The following is a 12,846-nucleotide window of genomic DNA, read 5'->3' on the forward strand; positions in this document are numbered from 1 at the left end:
ATACAGTTTAACACCTTGATAGGATTGATTGTAATCACAGAAATTAACTAACTCCCTCAATTGCAAATTTTGGCCAATGGAACCTGCAAACTTGTACCCACATCACGAAGTGCCCTGAAGCTCACATCACTTCTCAAGAATATGCACACAGTTCAACATGATTTACAGTCTAAATCAGAAAGGCATCCAATTAACCACATATACATGGAAATTTGCAGATCAGTGCCAGGGTTCAATTTTGTGACACTACAGTCAATGAGTAGCCCAACTCGCTCTTCGGCACAACATCCCACATGACGTGTCCCATAAGAAATAGGAAAAATGCTCCCGAGACTTGCTAACCAAAAACAGCTCAATTTACAGAATAAACCTGCATACAATTGGAGTTGATCAGACAGATGAATTACTACATCTAGCCAAGGCGAATGGCCCAGTTTAAATTCAAATTTGAATGCTGACACTGACCAAAATCTGAAAGAGTCCAAAGCACTAATACCAATGTGATGTGCTCCTTGCCATCCACTGAGTAAACAGCAACCTCTGGGCCACTGACCCATCATTCGGACAATGCTGTAGCATTCCCGCACTTGCAATCCACAACTAGCATGTGCCCGGATGTTGCTACATGGCTTACTCTGCCCTCTGTCATCCAGTCCAACAGTCACCTCAGGATCGCCTGGTGCACACTTAGAACTGCTACCCATGTTTGGCATCTCTGACCACAGAACAATTTTTCTTTGTGTAAAGGCGTGCTGATGCCAGAAATTGATACAGTCACATGTATACTTCGCAGAAGTGCAGACTGAAAATTATGTGGCCGTATCAGATAATGTGCATTTGACAGCGTTGTGTGCATTATTTATCTGGTGGATTTTAGTACCACCTTTTATGCGTGACGTTCAGTTGTGTCAAAAATCTTAGCAACAAATTAATGTTAATTGTGTTGACTAATCTGTGATCTGTGCAATACTGGTAGTGTCCATGGCAAAGTTTTTGGAATCATCACAAGTTCTTCAGCATGTGAGACAACGAGTGTATAGGCTACAGAATAATAGATATACAGTAACAAAAAGTGGTATGAAAATTTTGAATGTTTGAAGTGGTTAGACATTCTCTAAAGCCCAACAGGTTTAGTGCTGATCACTCCGTAAAAATAAATGGAAGATTATCTTTTTAAACAAATGCTCAAAACATTCTGTTTGCACAACCAACCATTTTTCTTAAATTGACGACAAAAGTAGAGTGTTCTTTCTGACATTCTTTTCTATGTGCAACTGCCACTGCAACATCGCTACTTCTCAGCTCATCAGTTCACTGCCATATGTGTAATTTTCCAGCTTTTGGCTAATAGTCAAGTTTCATTGTATGTCTCAAATATTTCTCACATTAAAAAACTACCCAGGCGCGAGTAGCACTTGTGCACTGAGAGTTCCGTACAAACTTAATTGTTCACATACACAGTTCATCCATTCTGGGAATCAAGAATATCCTTCTGTTTGGCCTATTATTGATATTTATACTGGCAAGATATCGGTCCCAGAGTTTTCAAGACTTGAGTATGTATTAATGTCAATAATACAGATAAAGTCATGTGAAATGCAGGCAACACTTATTATTGTAATCAGTAGTTTTGAATTCAGTTGGGACCCAGTCAGCCTGAATGCAGAACTACCGATTTTTTTTATTTCAAGTTCGGCATCAGATACCAAATGACAAATGAAAGAGAGTGTGTGTGTGTGTGTGTGTGTGTGTGTGTGCGTGCGTGCGTGCGTGCGTGCGTGCGTGCGCGCGAATGCAATGGATCTCAACAGGTGGACAAATTCAGTCAGTTAACAAAGGACCACCCATGTGCGATATAATTACAGATTTACAGTTTACGGATTCTTTACCTTTGGTTGTAATGTGAATCCTACTTTTTGCCAAATTCCTTGATTCTAGACCAAAGGGAAGTACTCTACATGCTTAAATGAGTGAGTTTGCGAGTATATGTGACATAAATGGCCATATCCTTTGATTGCATTGACTTAGAAGCTTCAGTTTGTTACACCACCAAGGGACTATAGACATCAGAATGTGACACAAATGTCAACTTGATATGTCTATCCATTCATGAGAAAAGGATTTTTAAGTCGGACAAAAAGACAGGCGGATGGACAACAAGGTGATCCTATAATGGTTCCATTTTTTCCAATTGAGGTTTGTAACACTAATAAGTGAAAGTTGAGTGTCTGTCTCTAATTCTCACATATTGTTCAGTATTGAGGCGTGTTACAAATGTTAACACCTGTTACAGCATGCCTCATAGGCATTGAGCAGGAATGAGAAGGGTCATTGTTCAAGTACACACACACACACACACACACACACACACACGCAGGCCAGGCATGTGATGCACTGGTGTAAATGCCATTGGGGAGGAGCAGTGCGCGCGCGAGCACGCATATATGTGCATGTTTCTGTACCCGTATATGGTGCTGGCTGGACTCAAGATTCCAACATTCAGCAGGTGGACTGGATTGAGATTGGTAGAGAGGGGAGAGAGGCAGGAGACAGCAAAAAGGATTGCAGATGGGTAGATGGAAGCTCAGAGAGGCAGCCAGTTTGCTCGTGAGACATTCAGCATACTGGGCATGGTAATTCTCATCACATGCTGTTCCCAGGTGGTCAGGCTGTATTTAAGTGATTTCTTGGTGTGAAAGAGATGATAGCTGTCAACATGCAGATAGTGTTGGTGGTTAGTGGCTTTAGTATAGACAGGTCTGTTGATGAAGCCATCTGAAAGATGGAGCACAGTGTCCAGAAACATGGTGTGGAGGGATTGAGGAGAACCGGTTGAAGCAGATATGAGAGAAGTTGTTCAGGTTGTGAAGGACTGAGTATAGGATATCTTGGCCCTGAGTCCATATTGTGAAGATATCAGGGAACCTGATTCAGACAAGGGGCTTGGGTTTTGGGAAGCTGGAAAGGTTTCCTCTAGAAGGTCCATATAAGGGTGCAATATGGGTGCACATGGTATGGCAAATTGAAAGAGAGAGAGAAAGTGATGATATGTGTGTATGTTAAACCCCCTCCCTCAAAAACATTTCTCTTCTTCGTACCTTGTTCTCAATGGAGAAACGTCTACAGACGTTAAAGTATCCTCTGGCGTGCCACAAGTGAGTGGTATGGGACCATTGCTTTTCACAATATATATAAATGACCTAGTAGATAGTGTTGGAAGTTCCATGCGGCTTTTTGCGGATGATGCTGTAGTATACAGAGAAGTTGCAGCATTAGAAAATTGCAGCGAAATGCAGGAAGATCTGCAGCGGATAGGCACTTGGTGCAGGGAGTGGCAACCGACCCTTAACATAGACAAATGTAATGTATTGCGAATACATAGAAAGAAGGATCCTTTATTGTATGATTATATGATAGTGGAACAAACACTGGTAGCAGTGCTTAGTCTGCCTTTTTGTTTTGCAGTTTATTATTCTGCTGGTTATTAATACTTATGAAATAATGGAATGCTAACACACTGTTGAAAGATGCTTTAGTTTGAAATTCAAGTAAATATGCTGTTTACTTTTTCAGATATTAATAATAGAAGGTTGCCATTTTGGTGCCCAACTTCCGAACACAGCAGCCAATCGTGGAGCAGGGCCACAGTTTAGGCAGTCTTTCTCACTATATTTGTACTGAACAAACCATATGTCATCAGTACCTCATACTAACTGCTACCTTCTCAGCTGCTCTAAAAAGAGCCACTTGTGGCTGAATATGATGGCTGCAAAGCCAGAAATATTACAATGCTCGAAGGAGAATTTTTCAAGATAGTCGGTAAAATGTATGAAGAAAGGGTGATGTGGTTTGGTGTCTGAAGTGCATTGGGGAGGTAGTGTTCGATTGTTGCAAGTCCATGGCCACGAGGAATTTCCTAGTATAGGGAGAGGCAGGGTGTATACATGGAGAAGGAAAAAAAATTCCCGGATTTTTCCTGGATTTTCCGGTTGAAAATACACTTTCTCCCAGGTGAAAATTCACTTTTTTTCCGTTTTAAGTGACAGTATATTTTTCCTCGGCACTGTAAAACTTATCAATCTTTAGAATGTTTATGGTTTTCTACACAGAGGTAGAAATTGCTAGCATTTTAGAAAACGAAACCAAGGGGAAAAAAAAACATGTTTTGGAAAGATCTTTGATGTGCAGCAACATGTACGGTGCATTTTTTTCGTGTTACTTCGTGTTACAGAGGTATAAATTTGAATTTCACCAAACAGTGCATGTTACTTTCCGAAGCAATGAAACAGAGATTGCGATGCGCTTTTGTAAGCCAGTCATGGCTCATGTCACATGATCTCACCAGCTGATGTCAACATAGGACACGTGATGTAGTCAACCAATAGAAAGATCACTCTTACGTAGCGCAAACACACAAAAAAGAAAAGTTAATGGTTTAAATTAACACACATAGTGTTGCTACAAGAAAAACAAAGCTTTCACAAAAGAGATTGGTCTCAAAGATTAATAAGCTGCAAGAGAAGCTAAGCTTCCACATGTAATGCTGATCTTTTTGCGTGTGTTACGCTTTAAGATACATCACACAAATGTGCCAGTAAAATTTTTAATAACAACGTAAATATTTGATCCTCTGGGCTCAAAATTCTTCTAGATGGTTTTCCTCAAAGAGTTGATTTTTAAATGAGAGTTAAACGCTCTGTGATTTAAAAAATTCATCGTACATTCTCACGCATAGTTCATCTTGTGTAAAAGGAAATTTACTTTGAAAGTAAAACGTTTCAAGCCACCATTCGCAATATTTACCAGTGACCTGTTAGAAATTGGTTCATTTCAGCAGTTGCCAGAGAGCGCCAGATAACAGGTGTCACTGCGCCTGCGCAGCTACGATGACGCAGGAAGCCCACACCTTCGTACATGTAAAACATTAAAAGATCTTGCATTATGTCATAAAAGAAACAAGACATCAAAGGATACTTCAAGAGCATCGGAATTTTGTGAACCATACTAAAATGCATAATTCGGCTTAAAGTCCATAATTGTTATGTCCAGATTCGGATGTAAATTTTCTTGAGTACCAGTACTGTATTATCGCATGTTTGGTCTTTATTATGGCATAATGCCATATGAGCTAGAAGATGGAAAACGTGCTCTTGAAATGCAGCGAACAGTTGAAACTAGCCAACAGTGTGAAATTAAACACTTCATTTCAAATAAATTGACTGCCTCTGTGCAAAAGATTAATAAAAGCCAAATCTCTTTAGCAAACCGACAAAAATAACTTAATTGTTCTGCAAGGTGATTAATGCTTGACTGTCAGAAAGGTGGAAATAAAATCTGACACTAACAACATATTTTAGCCTTTCGTAATTATGCGAATGTATTTTAATTCATGTGGTAGCTCCCGGCCACTGAAATCCATTTTGTTTTCATTTAATGTGAGAGCAATAATTGAAGAGGAAACAGCAAAATCACTAAACGTAAACACAGGTCATGTGGAGACTACCCACCTCCCCACTACAACTCAGACTGCTGTAGTGCTCTGTGGATCAGCCATGGATCTACGGTATTTCCGAACCGGAGAAATTTAGACAGTGGCGCCCAGCCACACATCTGTAGCCTGAAGCGGGAGAAGGTACTACTCATACGCGACTCAACTGCGCATGCACAAGAGCCCGCCCGCAACTGCTCAAATGAATCTAATGTAAACAGCTGTTACGTCACGCTCATCGGAGGCAATTTGTTGTTAGGAAGCACTGCATTTTCTTCCTAAAGCCTTTGACACACTTTGGTTGACATTTTTTTTTCCTGCAGTGTTATTCTGCAGAAGCAGGATACAGTAATATCCTTCGTTAGAGTATTGGTTCTTACCAGTCAAAATCACAAAAATTTAACTGGTAACTAAAACAATGAAAAATTCCCAGGTCGTATACACCCTGGAGATGGCATCACCAGTATTGAGAAGGGATCCAGATGGTAAAAGCTTCAAGATGGTGTAGAGTTGGCATTGCAATATGCTGGACCAAGTACATTAGTGTAGATACCTGCAATCACTGAACAGGTTTTCATGTCGATATGACAACTATCTGTCCATCAGAGTGGATGGCCACGACCAAACTGCAGTCAAGAACAAAATTGACCAGCCAGTCACACAATATGTAGCTGAGCACAAGATGCTCAGTTTCAGTGAGTGCTTTCCAACCTGGGCCATTTGGATCCATCACCAGCTTTTCTGAACTACACAAATGAGAATTATCCTTACAACACATTCTTTGCTCCCATAGCCCTCTTGGCCTCAATCTCCATTAATCATCTGTTCCTCCACACAACTGTTTCCCATTCCTGTGTCCCACCACTCCTCCCAATTTGTGTCCCCATGTCACCTTTATTGTACGCTGCTCCCCACTGGCATTTACACCAGTGCATCTGTGCATCTGCCACCCATCCCTCCCACTTTCCTAGTCCGCAAACTGGCTGCCTCTCTCTGAGCTCCCCCCAGGGGGTCCAAAACTCTTTTGTGGATACGTGCGTAGTGAGCACGGAACCCCGAGCTAATGTGGCCCTCCTTCCTTTCCGGGCTGCATACCTTCCTTTTCCGCATCCTTCCCTATCCCCCGTCTTCGCCCCCCCCCCTCCCCTCCCCTCCCCTGTGGCTCTTTCCTTCCCTTTCTCCCCCTCTGGGAGTATGGTTTGTGCCTACGTCCGGAGACGGACGCTCGTAAATGTAACGCATTCTTCGCCTTCTCTGCTTGTATGTCTTCATCCTTCCTTTGTCCTTCTCTTTTTCTTACCTCTTCTCTTTACCCTTTTCTCCGCTGTGGCGTTTTGAGACCTCTCTTCTTTCCTTTCCCTTTCTTTGTTTTTCCCTTTCTCTTTCTTCCTCCCTGTGTGTGTGTGTGTGTGTGTGTGTGTGTGTGTGTGTGTGTGTATCTCTCTGAAGGCCGACCCACGCATTTTCGTGCGTAGCCGGTGATGGGGTAACGCGTAATTCCCTGCCCCGGGTAGACAGGTAGGACACGTACGTTCCCCCTGGTAAAGACCAGGCCCAGGGAGGGGTGATTACCCGAGCTGATACCTTCCGAAAGTGCCAATTGGTCCCTCCGTCAGTTTGTCGGGAGGTGTGACCTGAGGTGTGAACAATCACCTAAGATGGGAGTGCCCTCAGAGAGGGCCCCCACAAGGGAGGGGCGCGCCATCGGAGACGCCGGTAATCATGGGGGATTCTTCCGCAATGGTTTCTTCACCTTCCACTATGTCTGCTCACAAGCGTAAGTTCACTGAGTCTCAGCCACAGACAGTTCTTCCATCGTTGCCACAGTTCTTTGTTGTTTCTCGGTCTGATGAAGGTCACGACTTCTCCACGGTCAACCCTTTCATTATTCAGAAAGGTGTCAACGCAATTGCAGGTCCTGTAAAGTCTTGTTCCAGATTACGGAATGGCACCTTGTTGTTGGAAACAGTCAGTGCCCTCCAGGCACAAAAATTGCTGCGTACTTCACTTCTCCACACCTTCCCACTCCGGGTGGAACCGCACTGTACTTTAAATTCCTCGCGTGGAGTCGTTGATACACGCTCCCTCCATGGATTGTCTGATGATGAAATTCAGCACTACCTGTCTGACCAGGGCGTAATGGCTGTTCATAGAGTAATGAAACGGGTTGACACGAACATCATTCCAACCCGCACTGTCTTCTTGACATTTGACAAAGTTCAACTCCCATCCAAAATCAAAGCAGGCTATGAGATAATTTCCGTTCGCCCTTACGTCCCAAACCCTACGCGTTGCTATCGGTGTCAGCGGTTCAATCACACCAGCCAGTCCTGTTCCAATCCGGCCAAATGTGTTACGTGTGGCAAGGATGCCCATGAGGGTGCTTGTCCACCTCCATCCCCTCGCTGCATCAACTGTATGGGTGACCACGCTGCTTCCTCTCGAGATTGCCCCATTTTTAAAGACGAAAAGCTCATCCAGGAAATCAGAGTGAAGGAAAAGGTGTCGACCTTTGCTGCTCGAAAATTAATCGCCAGTCGACAGCCCACCGTGCCTCAGACAGGAAAATACAGCACTGTCCTTGCTTCTCCTCGGCCAACAAAGGAGGCGGCCACGCAGACTTGCGCTTCCACCCCCCTATTTGCTGGTTGGGGACTTCAATGCCCACCACCCGCTTTGGGGATCTCCACATCCGTGTCCACGTGGCTCACTATTGCTAGACGTCTTCCACCAAGCGGATCTAGTTAGCCTCAACATTGGGGTCCCTACGTTTTTGACTGCCTCCACGACAAATTTCTCTCATTTGGACCTTTCGGTCGGTACTGTTCCGCTAGCTCGGCGCTTCGAATGGTTCGCCCTTGATGATACACACTCGAGTGATCACTTTCCAAGGGTCCTTAGACTGCAGCCTCAACTGCCCTATATGTGCCCGTGACGCTGGAAGTTTGCCCAAGCCGATTGGACACTTTTTTCGTCTCTAGCGACATTCGATGACCGTCACTTTCCTAGCGTCGACGATGAGGTCACACGTATTACAGACGTTATTCTTACAGCTGCGGAACATTAAATACCACGCGCCTCCGAATTGCCCCGGCGCCCCCCAGTTCCTTGGTGGAACGAGGCATGCCGTGATGTAATACGTGAGCGGTGACGTGCTCTTCGCGTTTTCTTCACCATCCTACTTTGGCCAACTGTATCCGCTATAAGCAGTTCCGTGCGCGATGCCGTCGCGTCATCTGCGATAGCAAGAAGGCAAGCTCGAAATTCTTTATTAGCTCATTTAACACCTTCACTCCCTCCTCGGAAGTTTGGAGTCGGATTCGGGGACGGTTATCAGGCGCGCCTAGTTTCTCCCCGGTCTCTGGGCTCACTGTCGCGCGTGATACGTTAGTGGACCCCGTCGCAATTTTTAACTCCTTGGGTAAACACTTTGCTGAGATTTCGAGCTCTTCAAATTACCCGCCAGCGTTTCTCCCGAATAAACGTGCAGTGGAAGTGCAACCTCTTCCTTTTTTCTCCCAAAATCGCGAAATTGCTGCATTTATCAACCCATAGTCTGCGTTACCTCCTTCATATTTATAATCGAATTTGGACCGACAGTACTTTTCCCAGACAGTGGTGGGAAGCTATCGTCGTTCCTGTTCCGAAACCTGGAAAGGACAAACATCTCCCCTCTAGCTATCGCCCCATTTCTCTCACGAGTAGTGTATGTAAGGTTTTCGAGCGTATGGTGAATTGCCGTTTAGCTTGGTGGCTGGAGTCCCGCAGTCTTTTAATACCTGCCCAATGCAGTTTCCGAAAGCATCGTTCTGCAGTTGACCATCTTGTTTCTCTCTCCAGTTATATAATGAACAATTTTCTCCGGAAACGCCAAACAGTAGCAATATTTTTTGATCTGGAGAGAGCATACGATACCTGTTGGAGGACAGGCATCCTTCGCACACTGTTCTCTTGGGGCTTTCGAGGTCGGCTGCCCCTTTTTCTTTGCGAATTTATGGCAGAGCGCACATTTAGAGTGCGGGTGAACACTACTCTCTCCCGTACTTTCTCGCAAGAAAACAGGGTACCACAGGGCTCCGTGCTAAGTGTTGTACTGTTTGCTATTGCCATAAATCCAGTTATGGATTGTCTCCTTCCTGATGTCTCGGGCTCCCTCTTTGTGGACGATTTTACGATCTACTACATCTCTCAACGGACCAGCCTTCTTGAACGACGTCTTCAAGGATGTCTCGATCACCTCTACTCTTGGAGCACCGAAACCGGCTTCCGTTTTTCTCCCAGTAAGACCGTTTGTGTTAATATTTGGCGACGTAAGGCGTTTCTTCCACCCTCGTTACATCTAGGACCTGTCAACCTTACGTTTTTGGACGTCGCTAAATTATTGGGTCTTATGTTTGACAGAAAACTGTGCTGGTCCTCCCACGTTTCCTATCTTTCGGCTCGCTGTCTGCGATCGCTCAACACCCTCCGTGTCCTGAGTGGGTACCTCCTGGGGAGCGGACCGAGTGGTCCTCCTCCACCTCTATCGCGCCTTAGTGCACTCGAAATTGGACTATGGAAGCATAGTTTACTCCTCTGCTCGGCCGTCTATTCTTCGTCGTCTCGACTCTATCCACCACTGTGGATTACGTTTAGTGTCTGGAGCTTTTTACACCAGCCCTGTGGAAAGCATTTATGCTGAGACTGCTGAACCTCCGCTGTCCAATCGGCGAGCAGTCCTTCTGAGTCGTTAGGCTAGCCATCTGTCTTCCATGCCTGCTAATCCAGCCCATGACATTTTTTTCAACGCCTCCTTTGATGTAGGGTATGCAGGCCGCCCCACCTCAATACTACCACCGGGAGTCCGCTTCCGTCAACTGCTCCATTCTCTTTCCTTCCGTTTTCCTAAAACCTTCTTGACAACTCGGGGTACAGCACCGCCTTGGCTCCGTCCCCGGATCTGCCTGCTCTGTGACCTTTGTCGATTTCCCAAGGATGGTACCCCTTCACTTGTTTATCGTTGGACATTTGCTGCTCTATGTGCAGAAATGAAGGAAGCCACCTTTATTTACACTGATGGCTCGAAAACATCGTTAGGTGTAGGGAGTGCCTATATTGTTGGCGACACCCCAAATCACTTTCGGCTTCCCCACCAGTGATCGGTTTATACTGCGGAGCTTTACGCTGTTCTCCAGGCTGTCCACTACATCCGCTGCCATCAGCGGATGTTATCTGCTCAGATTCTCTCAGCACTCTCCTCAGTCTCGAAGCTCTTTACCCGGTGCACCCTCTGGTCCACGGGATTCAGGACTGTCTGTGCTTGCTCCACCTGGGGGGCGTCTCAGTGGCGTTCCTCTGGCTCCCGGGACACGTTGGTATCTGTGGAAATGAGGCGGCTTATATTGCAGCCAAGGCTGCAGTCTCTCTTCTTCGGCCAGCTATTCAATTGATTCCCTTCGCCGATCTATGGAGCGTTTTATGTCATCCTTTTATGGCACGCACATTGGTCGACACTTCCCCAAAATAAATTGCGGGACGTGAAAGCTCTTCCTTGTGCTTGGACCTTTTCTTCCCGAACGCATCGTCGGGAGGAGGTAATTTTAACTAGACTCCGGATGGGGCACTGTCTTTTTAGCCATCGACATCTTTTAAGCGGCGATCCTGCCCCACTCTGTCCCCACTGCTCTCAGCTGTGGACGGTAAGATATCTATTAATTGAGAGCCCCTATTTTACTCCGTTACACGCCTGCCTACAGCTGTCTACATCTACATCTACATTTATACTCCGCAAGCCACCCAACGGTGTGTGGCGGAGGGCACTTTACGTGCCATTGTCATTACCTCCCTTTCCTGTTCCAGTCGCGTATGGTTCGCGGGAAGAACGACTGTCTGAAAGCCTCCGTGCGCGCTCTAATCTCTCTAATTTTACATTCGTGATCTCCTTGGAGGTATAAGTAGGTGGAAGCAATATATTCGATACCTCATCCAGAAACGCACCCTCTCAAAACCTGGCGAGCAAGCTACACCACGATGCAGAGCGCCTCTCTTGCAGAGTCTGCCACTTGAGTTTGTTAAACATCTCCGTAACGCTATCAAGGTTACCAAATGACCCTGTGACGAAACGCGCCGCTCTTCTTTGGATATTCTCTATCTCCTCCGTCAACCCGATCTGGTACAGATCCCACACTGATGCGCAATACTCAAGTATAGGTCGAACGAGTGTTTTGTAAGCCACCTCTTTTGTTGATGGACTACATTTTCTAAGGACTCTCCCAATGAATCTCAACCTGGTACGCGCCTTACCAACAATTAATTTTATATGATCATTCCACTTCAAATCGTTCTGCACGCATACTCCCAGATATTTTACAGAAGTAACTGCTACCAGTGTTTGTTCTGCTATCATATAATCATACAATAAAGGATCCTTCTTTCTATGTATTTGCAATACGTTACATTTGTCTTTGTTAAAGGTCAGTTGCCACTCCCTGCACCAAGTGCCTATCCGCTGCAGATCTTCCTGCATTTCGCTACAATTTTCTAATGCTGCAACTTCTCTGTATATTACAGCATCATCCGCGAAAAGCCGCATGGAACTTCCGACACTATGTACTAGGTCATTTATATATATTGTAAAAAGCAATGGTCCCATAACACTCCCCTGTGGCACGCCAGAAGTTACTTTAACGTCTGTAGACGTCTCTCCATTGATAACAACATGCTGTGTTCTGTTTGCTAAAAACTCTTCAATCCAGCCACACAGCTGGTCTGATATTCCGTAGGCTCTTACTTTGTTTATCAGGCGACAGTGCGGAACTGTATGGAACGCCTTCCGGAAGTCAAGGAAAATAGCATCTACCTGGGAGCCTGTATCTAATATTTTCTGGGTCTCATGAACAAATAAAGTGAGTTGGGTCTCACAGGATCGCTGTTTCCGGAATCCATGTTGATTCCTACAGAGTAGATTCTGGGTTTCCAAAAACGACATGATACTCGAGCAAAAAACATGTTCTAAAATTCTACAACAGATTGACGTCAGAGATATAGGCCTATAATTTTGCGCATCTGCTCGACGACTTTTCTTGAAGACTGGGACTACCTGTGCTCTTTTCCAATCATTTGGAACCTTCTGTTCCTCTAGAGACTTGCGGTACACGGCTGTTAGAAGGGGGGCAAGTTCTTTCGCGTACTCTGTGTGGAATCGAATTGGTATCCCGTCAGGCGCAGTGGACTTTCCTCTGTTGAGTGATTCCAGTTGCTTTTCTATTCCTCGGACACTTATTTCGATGTCAGCCATTTTTTCGTTTGTGCGAGGATTTAGAGAAGGAACTGCAATGCGGTCTTCCTCTGTGAAACAGCTTTGGAAAAAGGTGTTTAGT

At 45.1% G+C, this 12,846-nt stretch overlaps 1 protein-coding gene across 2 annotated transcripts in view; it reads left to right on the plus strand.

The window, feature by feature from the left end:
- The window catches only part of LOC126185629 (dosage compensation regulator), a 220,825-nt gene that overhangs the window by 147,214 nt on the left and 60,765 nt on the right, over window positions 1–12,846 (plus strand). The window lies entirely within an intron of this gene.

The sequence above is a fragment of the Schistocerca cancellata genome, chromosome 1, assembly GCF_023864275.1.
Source record: "Schistocerca cancellata isolate TAMUIC-IGC-003103 chromosome 1, iqSchCanc2.1, whole genome shotgun sequence".
Lineage (NCBI taxonomy): Eukaryota > Metazoa > Arthropoda > Insecta > Orthoptera > Acrididae > Schistocerca > Schistocerca cancellata.